The sequence below is a fragment of the Coloeus monedula genome (assembly GCF_965178545.1).
Source record: "Coloeus monedula genome assembly, chromosome: 1".
Lineage (NCBI taxonomy): Eukaryota > Metazoa > Chordata > Aves > Passeriformes > Corvidae > Coloeus > Coloeus monedula.
Window position 1 is genome coordinate 50,098,442 of NC_138781.1, and position 10,220 is coordinate 50,108,661.

Consider the following 10,220-nt stretch of genomic DNA (forward strand, 5'->3'; position numbering starts at 1 on the left):
AGGTAGGGAATTAGGTAGTCAGTCATTATGCAGCGTAACGCTTGCTAGTACAGAGACATCACTTCTTGCTACCTGGAATAAGCAGGACAGTAAAAAAGTTCCCAGCAGAAATACCTCCACTTGGTAAATTTCCCTAAAAATCACAGCTGAAATTCAGTTCTGTCATTTAACTGATGCTTCATATAGCAGGTGAGAGGTTCACACCACTATGTAATCCTCTCTATTGGCAGCGAAGTTTTTATTTTCAGCATTTCACATGGGGAAGAGCCTATAAGTTTCTGTTCAATTATCTAGAACTCCTTTACTGCATGTTTTGAGAAGACATCAAAATAAACTTTGTCCCTCTTATGGGTTGTGTGCTTGTGCCCCAACAGAGACAAGCATGTTGCTCACATGTGGGGTGGGAAACATCTGCCCTTTGGCAGGGAGGATGTGCCTCTACTCCTGTGCCTGTGAGCAGTTGCTGCCTGAACAGGCAGCTCAGCTCTTCGCTCACTGCCAGGTTATTGGCCACCTACTCACTAATTCAGATACAGAATGTGCCCTTCCCGCTCAGTAAAGTGGTGCTGAGGGGTTTTGAACCAAGGTGAACCAAAAGCCAGACATACTTTTTAGCATGCTCTTGTGGGCCGATTCTCCATATCCACATCTGTGCATATTGCCACTGTCACTGCGTACATGGAATCTTCTACATAGATTGGAATCTATTATGTGAAAGCACTTTCTAGTCAGGAGAAAGAATTTGTCATTCTGCTCTGAACAGAGCAGAATCACATTGCTGGAAGGTACTAGGAGATGACAACAGGGGCCAAGGCCTAATTTTAGGTTCAAGGGGGATGACAAGCATGCAAAGAGGAAAGCAAGGACCTGATTTAAAAGCTGTCAGTTCAAAGTTCCTCCTTCAAATGTCAGAATTGAATGAATCATTCCCCAGGAGCATGGTCCAGGAAGCACAGCTGTGGTCATTATTCTCCAGAAACAGCATACTCTGGTGCACAACTGTCTGAGACCTTACAAAAAATGGGCAGATCAAACAAAAGATGGAAGACCCTGAGCTCAGTGTTGTTTCATGGTGCATACAGGGAGGAGTTTATGACTTTTCCCAGTTTAAAATATCTCCTTAACACGCATACTGATGGGTTTACAAAGAGCCACCTCTAATAACTTCTGAAGGCTGTGAAGATCCTCATGTCCTACTGTTAAACCTGTCCATATTATGAGGTTTTTATCTTACACATTCCAAACATAATGAATGGAACAAAGTTTTTCTGTTACATAATGTAACAAATGCCAGTACACGCAGCTCTTCTGAAAAGTTTGGTTTGACCACAAAAATCTGGGGATAAAGAAATGGCAACAGGATTTGCTGACCACACTGCCAGAGGATTCGCTTGCTTGGCAATGTTCAAAGGAGAAATTATAGACAAACCTGTGCTAGTGCAGTCTGTAAAAAAATAAGATGCAAAAAATGTTGTTTAGTCTTCTCTTTCATCATTCTCCTGGCTGTATAAAAATGTATGTGGGGCAAGCAGGCAACAAAATGCAGCATCAGTAGTGCGCTTTTGAACAAAAAGTGGAAGGAAAGAATGAGTTGATGAAGGGCATTTTTACAATACATGCCTTTTTCTAATTTTTTTTCCATCAAGGGAGATAACTGTGGCTCATATTGTTTCTAATTGTTGTAGGATATCCACAGGACCTCCCATAGTCTGACTCAGACATTGAAGATGAGAGTATGAGAGACACTGGCTTAGCCAGTTTGTGGTATGACACTGCACTTCAGTTAATACCTTTGCAAAAGTTACATACATTAGGGCAGATTTCAGTGCACCATTTGTCATATATGATTCATACTGGCATAAAGTAGCTGGACAGGGCTTGACTAATGCCATTATGTAAACATTACTGTAAGGAATTTATAATGCAAATTATATTTTACAAGCTCATGAGTTTATCCCTAATACTTCATGGATTCCCTCTGCAGGTCCAGAAAGTTCTTGGTGTCATATACACAGACTGAAATTTTTGTGATTCGTTTCTTAAGTGGTATTTTCTTCTGAAGAATCTGACATTCAGCTGATTTGTACATGCAATTTCCATTCAGACTGATGTATATACTACAGTGTTGTGTTGCTTTTAAACCAGTATGTTGGTAGGCTTAGGTACTTAGCACCGTTTCCTCTCCTTTCAGATACAGACGTGGTGACATACACAAATAAGATAATTCAAGGAACACGAGATATGTTACTCCTACTTCCAATATTATGTTTAAATGAATGCTTAATTCACTTATCCACTCTCTTGCAAGCATTGAAAGGCTTATCAGCAGTCACTTTCACAGTCAGCTGGCATTACCTCCAACCTACTTAGCTAGGAATTTTACTATGACTAGGCAGAACTGACATTCAATTGCCCTTGGAATCATTCTAGGATAGCAAGTGAATTTCACGAAGTTAAAATCAAAGGCTAACCACTTCTCTACTGGTACAATCCTTCGTGCTTTTGTAACTCTGATAACACTAGATGTGCATATGTCTGTCTATTTTCAGGCTTCTGGTCTTGAGTATCCTTTCTGTACCACAATGTCTACATGCACTTAACAGCATCTGCTTGCTCCACTTTTCACAGGCTTCAAAGAATGTACTTTGGATTGGTTAGCTGGATGTGAGTCATCATAGCAGGTCAATTCATTTTCCCGTGGTGTGTTTTGTTCCACCTCATCACTTTTTCCTATTCGATCTTGCCTGTATTACCTGCTTGGTATGGCAGTTTATCAGTGACGGTTTGCAGGGATGAAGCAGCCAAAGAATTTTTTCTTTACTATGTAGATGACTCAATATGACTTTTCATTCAATGTACCTAGTGTTTATATGCTACTTCTTTAAATGTTACGTTTTGTTTGCCAGAAATGTATGCAGTGATTCAATGGTAACCATCTCCTTCTGTATAAAACTCATATATAAGGTCTAAATACATGGACATCAAAATAAATGCCAAAAAAATTGCTCAGTAAGAGATGAGAAATTTTACTTGAGATGTATTATTTGTTAAGAGCAAAGGTAAAAATTAAAGGTGAAAACTTAAGGCTCATCAGAATTCTTTTTCAGGAGTGCTATAGTTGTACCCAGTCATCTCCACTCTTGGGCTGTGACAGTTTGCTGACACCGTATCTCATCACTGACAAACAAAATGTCATGCTTCAGCTCATTTCATCTCCTGTGTTCTCCCTTGCTCACACGGAATAATAAACCATATATGAGAATGGCATATTAACCAGATTATATGCAGGGAAATGGAGGAATTAAGAATGGTGACTCTTTAAAAAATAGAAAAGGGAATACTGTAAAGAATGGAAGACTGTAGGCAATTATTATTAGGAAGCTGAGGTGAAGACACAATACTTGTGAAAAAGCAGCAATCTTAGGGTGTCTTGATTAAGGTGAGCATGAAAGTTTTAGGGCTTTTGCATGTTCAGTGAGGGACACAAGGACAGGGTTTTTCTTGCCATAATACCTAATAAGTGACCATAGATGCATGCAAGGGTCTTTGCAAAGATTTAGGAACACTTTTTAAAGTTAGGCAATAATTGAAGCAATTATATATTCATAAACCTATCATAAACATGCCAGAGAAGTTATTTGGCAGAAGAACTCTCATGCTAGGCCCAGCAAGAGACCCAGGGATTTCTGTTGCAGTAGAATTTATGAACATATTGTGGTCATTAGCTGTCCCTGACTTTCCTCTTCTACTTTTCTTCACATTCTACCTGCACCAGAAGAAGTCTTCCCAAAAAAAAATGAAGAAATTGCTAGGCTGGTAATATTTGCTAAAGATCTTCCCATGTGTGAGCCAGCATGAGAGCAGTCTGAGGTGTGGCCAGGATGTTCTTCAGTACCAGTCATGCAGAGTGCTGAAAAGTCCTATGGGAAACACAGCAATTATAGTACAAGTCAGGGCAACTCTTAGGGTAGCTGGAATTTTTCCAGGAACCAAACTGGCCTGTGGCAACTTTGGAATGGAGATAAATACCTATTCCTTCCATTTGCTTTCTGCTCTGTACTGCACCTGAAAGGAACTAAGCTGCCTGACACTGCCTCTATTTTGTAGTGCTCTCAGTATTAATTCACTGCCTCAGTTCTGTAGTGCTGCAGAGGAACAACACAACTGCATGAAATAAAGTAAAAAAATAAATTCTGTCTGGAGCACCATATAACTGTGAAGAGCTAACTGATGAAAATAAAAAGAAATGTACAACAAGGTCACTTATTTAATGGGCAGTGCAGAGATCCCTGAGGTAGCCCCAGCAGAAGTACTCCTCAAAGCAAAAGCCTCTAGAAGCACTGCTGCAAGCCATTTAGCTCTGCATTACAGCACAGAGGTAGCTTTCACACCACTGTCACTGTACAACACACAACATTGTCACCATCAAGGGGAAAAATCCTCTTTTCCCCTTCTAACTTAAACACTCACTTATAGAAAGGAACGAAAAAAGTGTTAAAAACAATTACCATGTGAATCATGTTTCCACCATTACCCTCAGCTTTGCCTAAATAAATAGGGGATACTGATAAAAGTGATAGGGAGCTCATTTTTTCCTAGCCACAAGATAAAGCTAAAAGTAATAATATTCATGCCATGGTTTTGACTTACTTCCCGAGAGGAGTAGTGTATCTCCTGAATCTACTACCAGCTGCAAATGCCATGCTGATAAAATTCATCTCTCAGAGTGGAAAGATTACACTGTACAAAGCTGCTATGTAATTTAATATTGGATTTTCTCCTTGTTGCTGGATTAGCTCTCTTTTCATGATTACTGACACATGAAATAAAGAACAGTGACCAGAACACTTTTAAGATTAAGCCAGATTTTATCATATAATGGACTTTTATCAGAGTGGGAGAAAAACAGGGTTTATAAAAGCAACAGCTAGTTAGTGGTTACAGAAAGAAAGTAAATCTGCAATTAAACTATAGTGGTGGTACATTAAATAAGAGTGAGTAATGGCAGCTGGACTTCGTTAATTACAGCTGGAAACATTTAAAATAGCAGGGACAGTTCTGTACTGAAACTATATGATGTGTTTTGGCTTGATTACTCTCAGAAGGCCCACTGCTGTACAACCCTTCAGGCAAAACACCTGCTGGGATCTATATGCTTATAAAGAGAGATTACAGACACATTTTAAAGCTGATAAAGATTGGATTAAAGCAACAATTACATAGCTATTGCCTAGTTCTGTGCAATATAATTTGCATTATCTTTCCTCTTTGTGGAAAAATACTGTTTGGATTAGTCATTCGCATGGACTCCTGGATACAGTTATGGCTCAGGAAAACTGTGATAATTGTGTTCTTGGATGTTCATGTAATGGCCATGTCTCAGCATGGAAGGTAGAGTATATTTAAAACAGTGGTTTCTGATAGAGTTTTTGTGATCTCAGCTGTATTTCCATACTAGACTGTACACTGCCTGAGGCCAGAACCCCTGACTGTGCACCATCAATTATTTATGCACACCCTGAGGCAGAGAGGGCAACCTTGTTAAGGCAGCAGAGGATGCTCCTCACATGTCCACCAGTGCGTGCTGTGGGGAAGTCTGGGCCCTGCTGCAAGGACAGCTACAGGGACACACCACAGCCTGCACCACCAGCACCTACCTTCACCTGCCATGTGCTTCTTCAGGTATTCTTGCAGCACAGCTGGGATATTCAGCTGTCCTGTTTGCTAGGCCGACTGCACACCGAGAAGGCACAGGAGAGAAGGTCATGCCACACTCCAGCTCCACGAGGGCCAAGTGCTTGGTGACTGTTGGGGCCAGAGTCTGCCCTGCACCTACAGTGACAAGCACAAAGCAGTGTTGGTAGTAGACAAACACAGCCACAGCAGCTATACCTGTTTTCACTTTGGCTATCACCTGCAGCTGCAGACCTTCCTCCAGCAATGCCAGCTGAACACCAGACCCTGGGACGCCAAGCACTGCCTAGCAAGACTCTCTGGAGCTGACTGTGACAGGCTCTGGCTACAACTTAAGCTAATGAGAACAGGAAAAGTATTTTGTATTTAATTGTAGGAACCCAGAGTGCCGAGAATATTTCTCTGCCTGTTTTTAAGGGTTCTTACCCCCCGAACGACAGTTTTAACCTCCAACCTTGGAAAAAATTACCAACGGTCAGACGAGAACTAGAAAATACAGTGGTGTGAATTAGGTGATAGACTACTATGTAAGATTGTCACAGGGTGAAAAATTTAGAGGTTTTGGGCTTCTCTTTGTAGTAAATAGATAAGAGTAAAAAAATATCAAAATGGAGGATTGTTGTTGTTCTCTAAACCTTCTTCTCCTTCTTCTTCTACTCCATGTTCTGCAGTAAAAGTAGTTTGGGATGATTGCATAGAGAATTCCTGGCCGTGTTACTGAATAATTGGTAGGAAAGTGAAAATAATATACGTTTTTAGTAACTATTGGTGAAATTATCTTTAAAAGGCCATGTAAATCTTGATAATTAGACTTCTCTCCTGCTTTCTGTGCTCTGTGTTATGCCTGGGTCACGCCAGCGGCTCTGTTCCTCGGATAAGACTTAATAAACAACTATCCGGCAGCATTGAAACTCCAGGAACAGTCTCGGATTATCTTTGAAACTCCTTGCAAGGACTTTTAGAAAATTCTCTCCCATCAGGAGGGATTTGATTTATGGCACGGTTCAGTGTTGTTGAATAACACTCCTTGAAAACAGCTCCTGGCCTGGCCAGGAATATGGTCACATAACCACACAAATACTGTGCTTCCTGCAATGCTGCCTTGAAGGCAGCTTTTGGTCTGCACAAACACACATCTTGAAACACATCAGGTTGCACAAATATGCACTCAAAAAAGCTTTCAAAGCCAAAAGGTCTGATTTCCTTTTCTGATATAACTATAGCATATCCCTATGTATGGACATCCCTGGAAGAACACTGCAGTCAGCAGTGTGAACATGGATAGAGTAACCTCAAATGCAGTATAGACATAGCCAGCATATCTGCTTCATTCTCTAGGCTCAAGTTAGCATTTCTTGAAGCAGCATCAAGATATCGATTACATTGCATCAAAGAAGGAGAATGTTGCTGGTCTAATCTGTCTCTGTGAAACCCAGAGTGCACTGTCGTTGTGGAACTTGCAGGATCCCAGGGAAAAGAAAGTAGTGCTACAAAATGTGAGAAATGTTGCAACTTTTCTGAAAGTCTTCTCAGTTAGCAAAACCTGATTGATTAAAGTGTTTGCTTGAAGAAGTAAAGTGGATTATTAGAAAGCACTTTCCTTCCACCATAGATGCTTCAGAAAAATGAGGTTGGGAGAATAAAACATTTTCTGTTGAAGTATGCCTCAATTTTTTTTCCCAAAAATACATATAACTGGATGCTAGTTTTGAAAATGTCAATATTCCCCAGGATTGCTTTCATAAATATGAGGAATTGTAGCCATTGCCAAAATGTGCTTCATTCCTATTTTTGCCCATACTTCAGAAGTTCATACTCGAGCAACTCACTGCACTCAAGGGAAGCTGTTCTTACCGAATAAGAACTGACACTAAGCCTCATCATAACAGGATTTTCTGGATTTCTGAATCTCCATGCAAGTCTGCAGCTAAAGTTTTAAAACTAGTCCTTAGACTGCCAGTGTTTCTACAGCAAAGCCACAGAGATGAATAAATGTGAACTGTGGGTGGAAAATCAGCTTCTGTGTTGAAATTTTAGATGTTGTCATTCAGGTCCATCTCGAATCTGTAGTTTAGATGGACTGGTTCTACTGCTCTTATTCCTCCTTTGCCATGTAGCTTTGTGACAGAAGTGGGATAGAAGTTCTACATTCAGGTATTTAATGCATTTAAGACAAAAGAACACTGCCATTCTCACACACATAAAGAAACGTATTTTTACACTTCAGAAAATAAGACAGTATATACAGAGGTAAGAAATTAGTTTATTTTAATTACAACCAAGAAATCCGAGACCACAAAAATTCCATTAAATCCACTGTATGAGGATCCTTGAGTGCATTCCCCCAGCAGAGGCCTGAATTGATGTGGTATAGCTGTATAAGCTTGGATCATATGGCTGTGAAAAGCTGGTGGGTGAGAAAGAGCTGTGAGAAACTGCTTTGGAGGCCTCCTTGCTTCACTTGGGAGCGGCATTTAGGCTCCATCAGTTGCCCTGTGGTGTGCCCAAGCCACGTACCTCAGCAGAGGTACATGGTGTGCCCAAGTCAGACACGTGCCTTGACCTGGGACCTGCCTTGTGACCAGTGTGGCAGCCCCCCCAGCTGCTGGCTGACACTTGCATGGCCAAGGGACTGCTCTGCTCACCTTGCTCCAGCACAGGGTTCAGTGGGACCCCTGCTCCAGCTTGCTCAGCTGGTGGCTTTCCTTCCCTTACAAAGCAGCCTGCTCTGGCTGCAGTCCTTGCTGCAGTGATGCCTGTGCAGTTCACGGGATTCAATGTGAACTTGGAAGAACATCCATCTGCCTGATACCAACATCCTTGGATAAAGGTTACATTGTCAAGACCTAAGAACAAAGAACATTGTTCTATTAAAAACCACAAGCTTCTAAATTGGTCACTAAATTGATACTATTTTAGCTGAGGTTACACAGTCTTTTCCTTCCAAAAGGATCAGGGCTGTAGGCTGGCATTTAAACTTGTTTAAAATGAGCCAAAATGTTTAATGAAGCAGGTATCTAAACTGATCAAACTAAAAGTCTGGTTGTAGATGACTATTTTAGCTAGTCACCCTCACTTCTATACATTCTTGATTTGCTATCAGTGTCTGGCATGACAACTATTAGAGTCAACACGGGGGATGGTTCAGACATCCACTGCAAAGACAGGTGTGTACCATGCTGGGGGTGGTAGGGCTTTCCCTCTGCTGTCACTTGGAGCACTGCATGCTTGCTCACTTATGCACTGGGTGTGTAAAATCCACAGCACAGGGTACATCTGTGTGCAGAAACACTCGTATGCAGCAATTTTGATTACAATAGGAATTTACTTCTAAATAGGCTGGCTATTGTCTTTAAATGCTGGCAATGAATACAAGAATGTCTCTGCTATGAGTCATGCAATATTGAAAAAAAGAAAGGAAATTCATAATTGAGACATCACAGACATTATCGTTACTCAATCAAAAGCAGATTAAAAAGAGTCTGCTGTTGCTGCCACAAATTTGCATGGTATTACTTGGGATTTTATATTAAGAAAAAAAGTTATAGTGTTTCCTCTATTGTGACATATTTTTCTTGACTTGTCTTTAGTGAAATAGTCCCCCAGACCTGCAGTGTGGATAACTCAGTTCTCTCAGTGGAAAAATAGAGCCTCTCAAAGGGGAACAAAACCCCTATTCATAATCTGATTCTAAGAAATTTTGTCTCTTCAAAATGCCTGTGTTTCCAATCTGCACATTCACTCCTCTAACCATTTCCCTTCTAGAATGTAGAAATGGTGAAGTACCTAAAAGTTTTAATAGAATATTGATAAATTGACACCTAGGCATTAGCTTATGGAAGTCCTAACCGCAACTTTATGGATTAGGGAAAATGAATATAAAATTCCTTGTATGGGTGTGTAGAAAGGTATCTGCTAGCAGCAACTAAATAAGAATCATAGAATCATTTAGGTTGGAAAAGAACTTCAAGATCATCGAGTCCAACCATTAATGCAGCACTGTCAAGTTCACTACTAAAATTAGTGGCTATAGGATTTATTTGGAAGTAAACTGAAAATCTACATAGATTCAATAAACACCAAAGAAAAGTTGGAGGTTGTTCTGAATAATTATTTGAAACACATTGGGTTTTTAATTAAATTTGTGCATATATGTTTATATAACAGTTTCTCTTTTAAGTTCTAACAATTACATTAGATTTTAACAATTACATTACATTTTAATTATAAAATTTTCTATTACTTCAAGTAATTATTATTTATTTCCACATGCTTTAAGAGATTCTATCCATACACATCACATCAGTACCTCATCCTCTTTCTGCAAACAAACAAAAAAACCCCCAAAATAACAAGCTGAATCCCTCATACTGGTTAGAGTCATAGGATCTGAATCTGGTCTTAGTTTTCAAAAATTGTGTGATTTTGAGCTGCTTGGATTCATGTGGTTCTGTTACTTGTTTCCCAGTTAGCTAACCCTAGATGTGACTAAAAGCTGTATTTTCTTGACAGGGTGATCTGTTTAT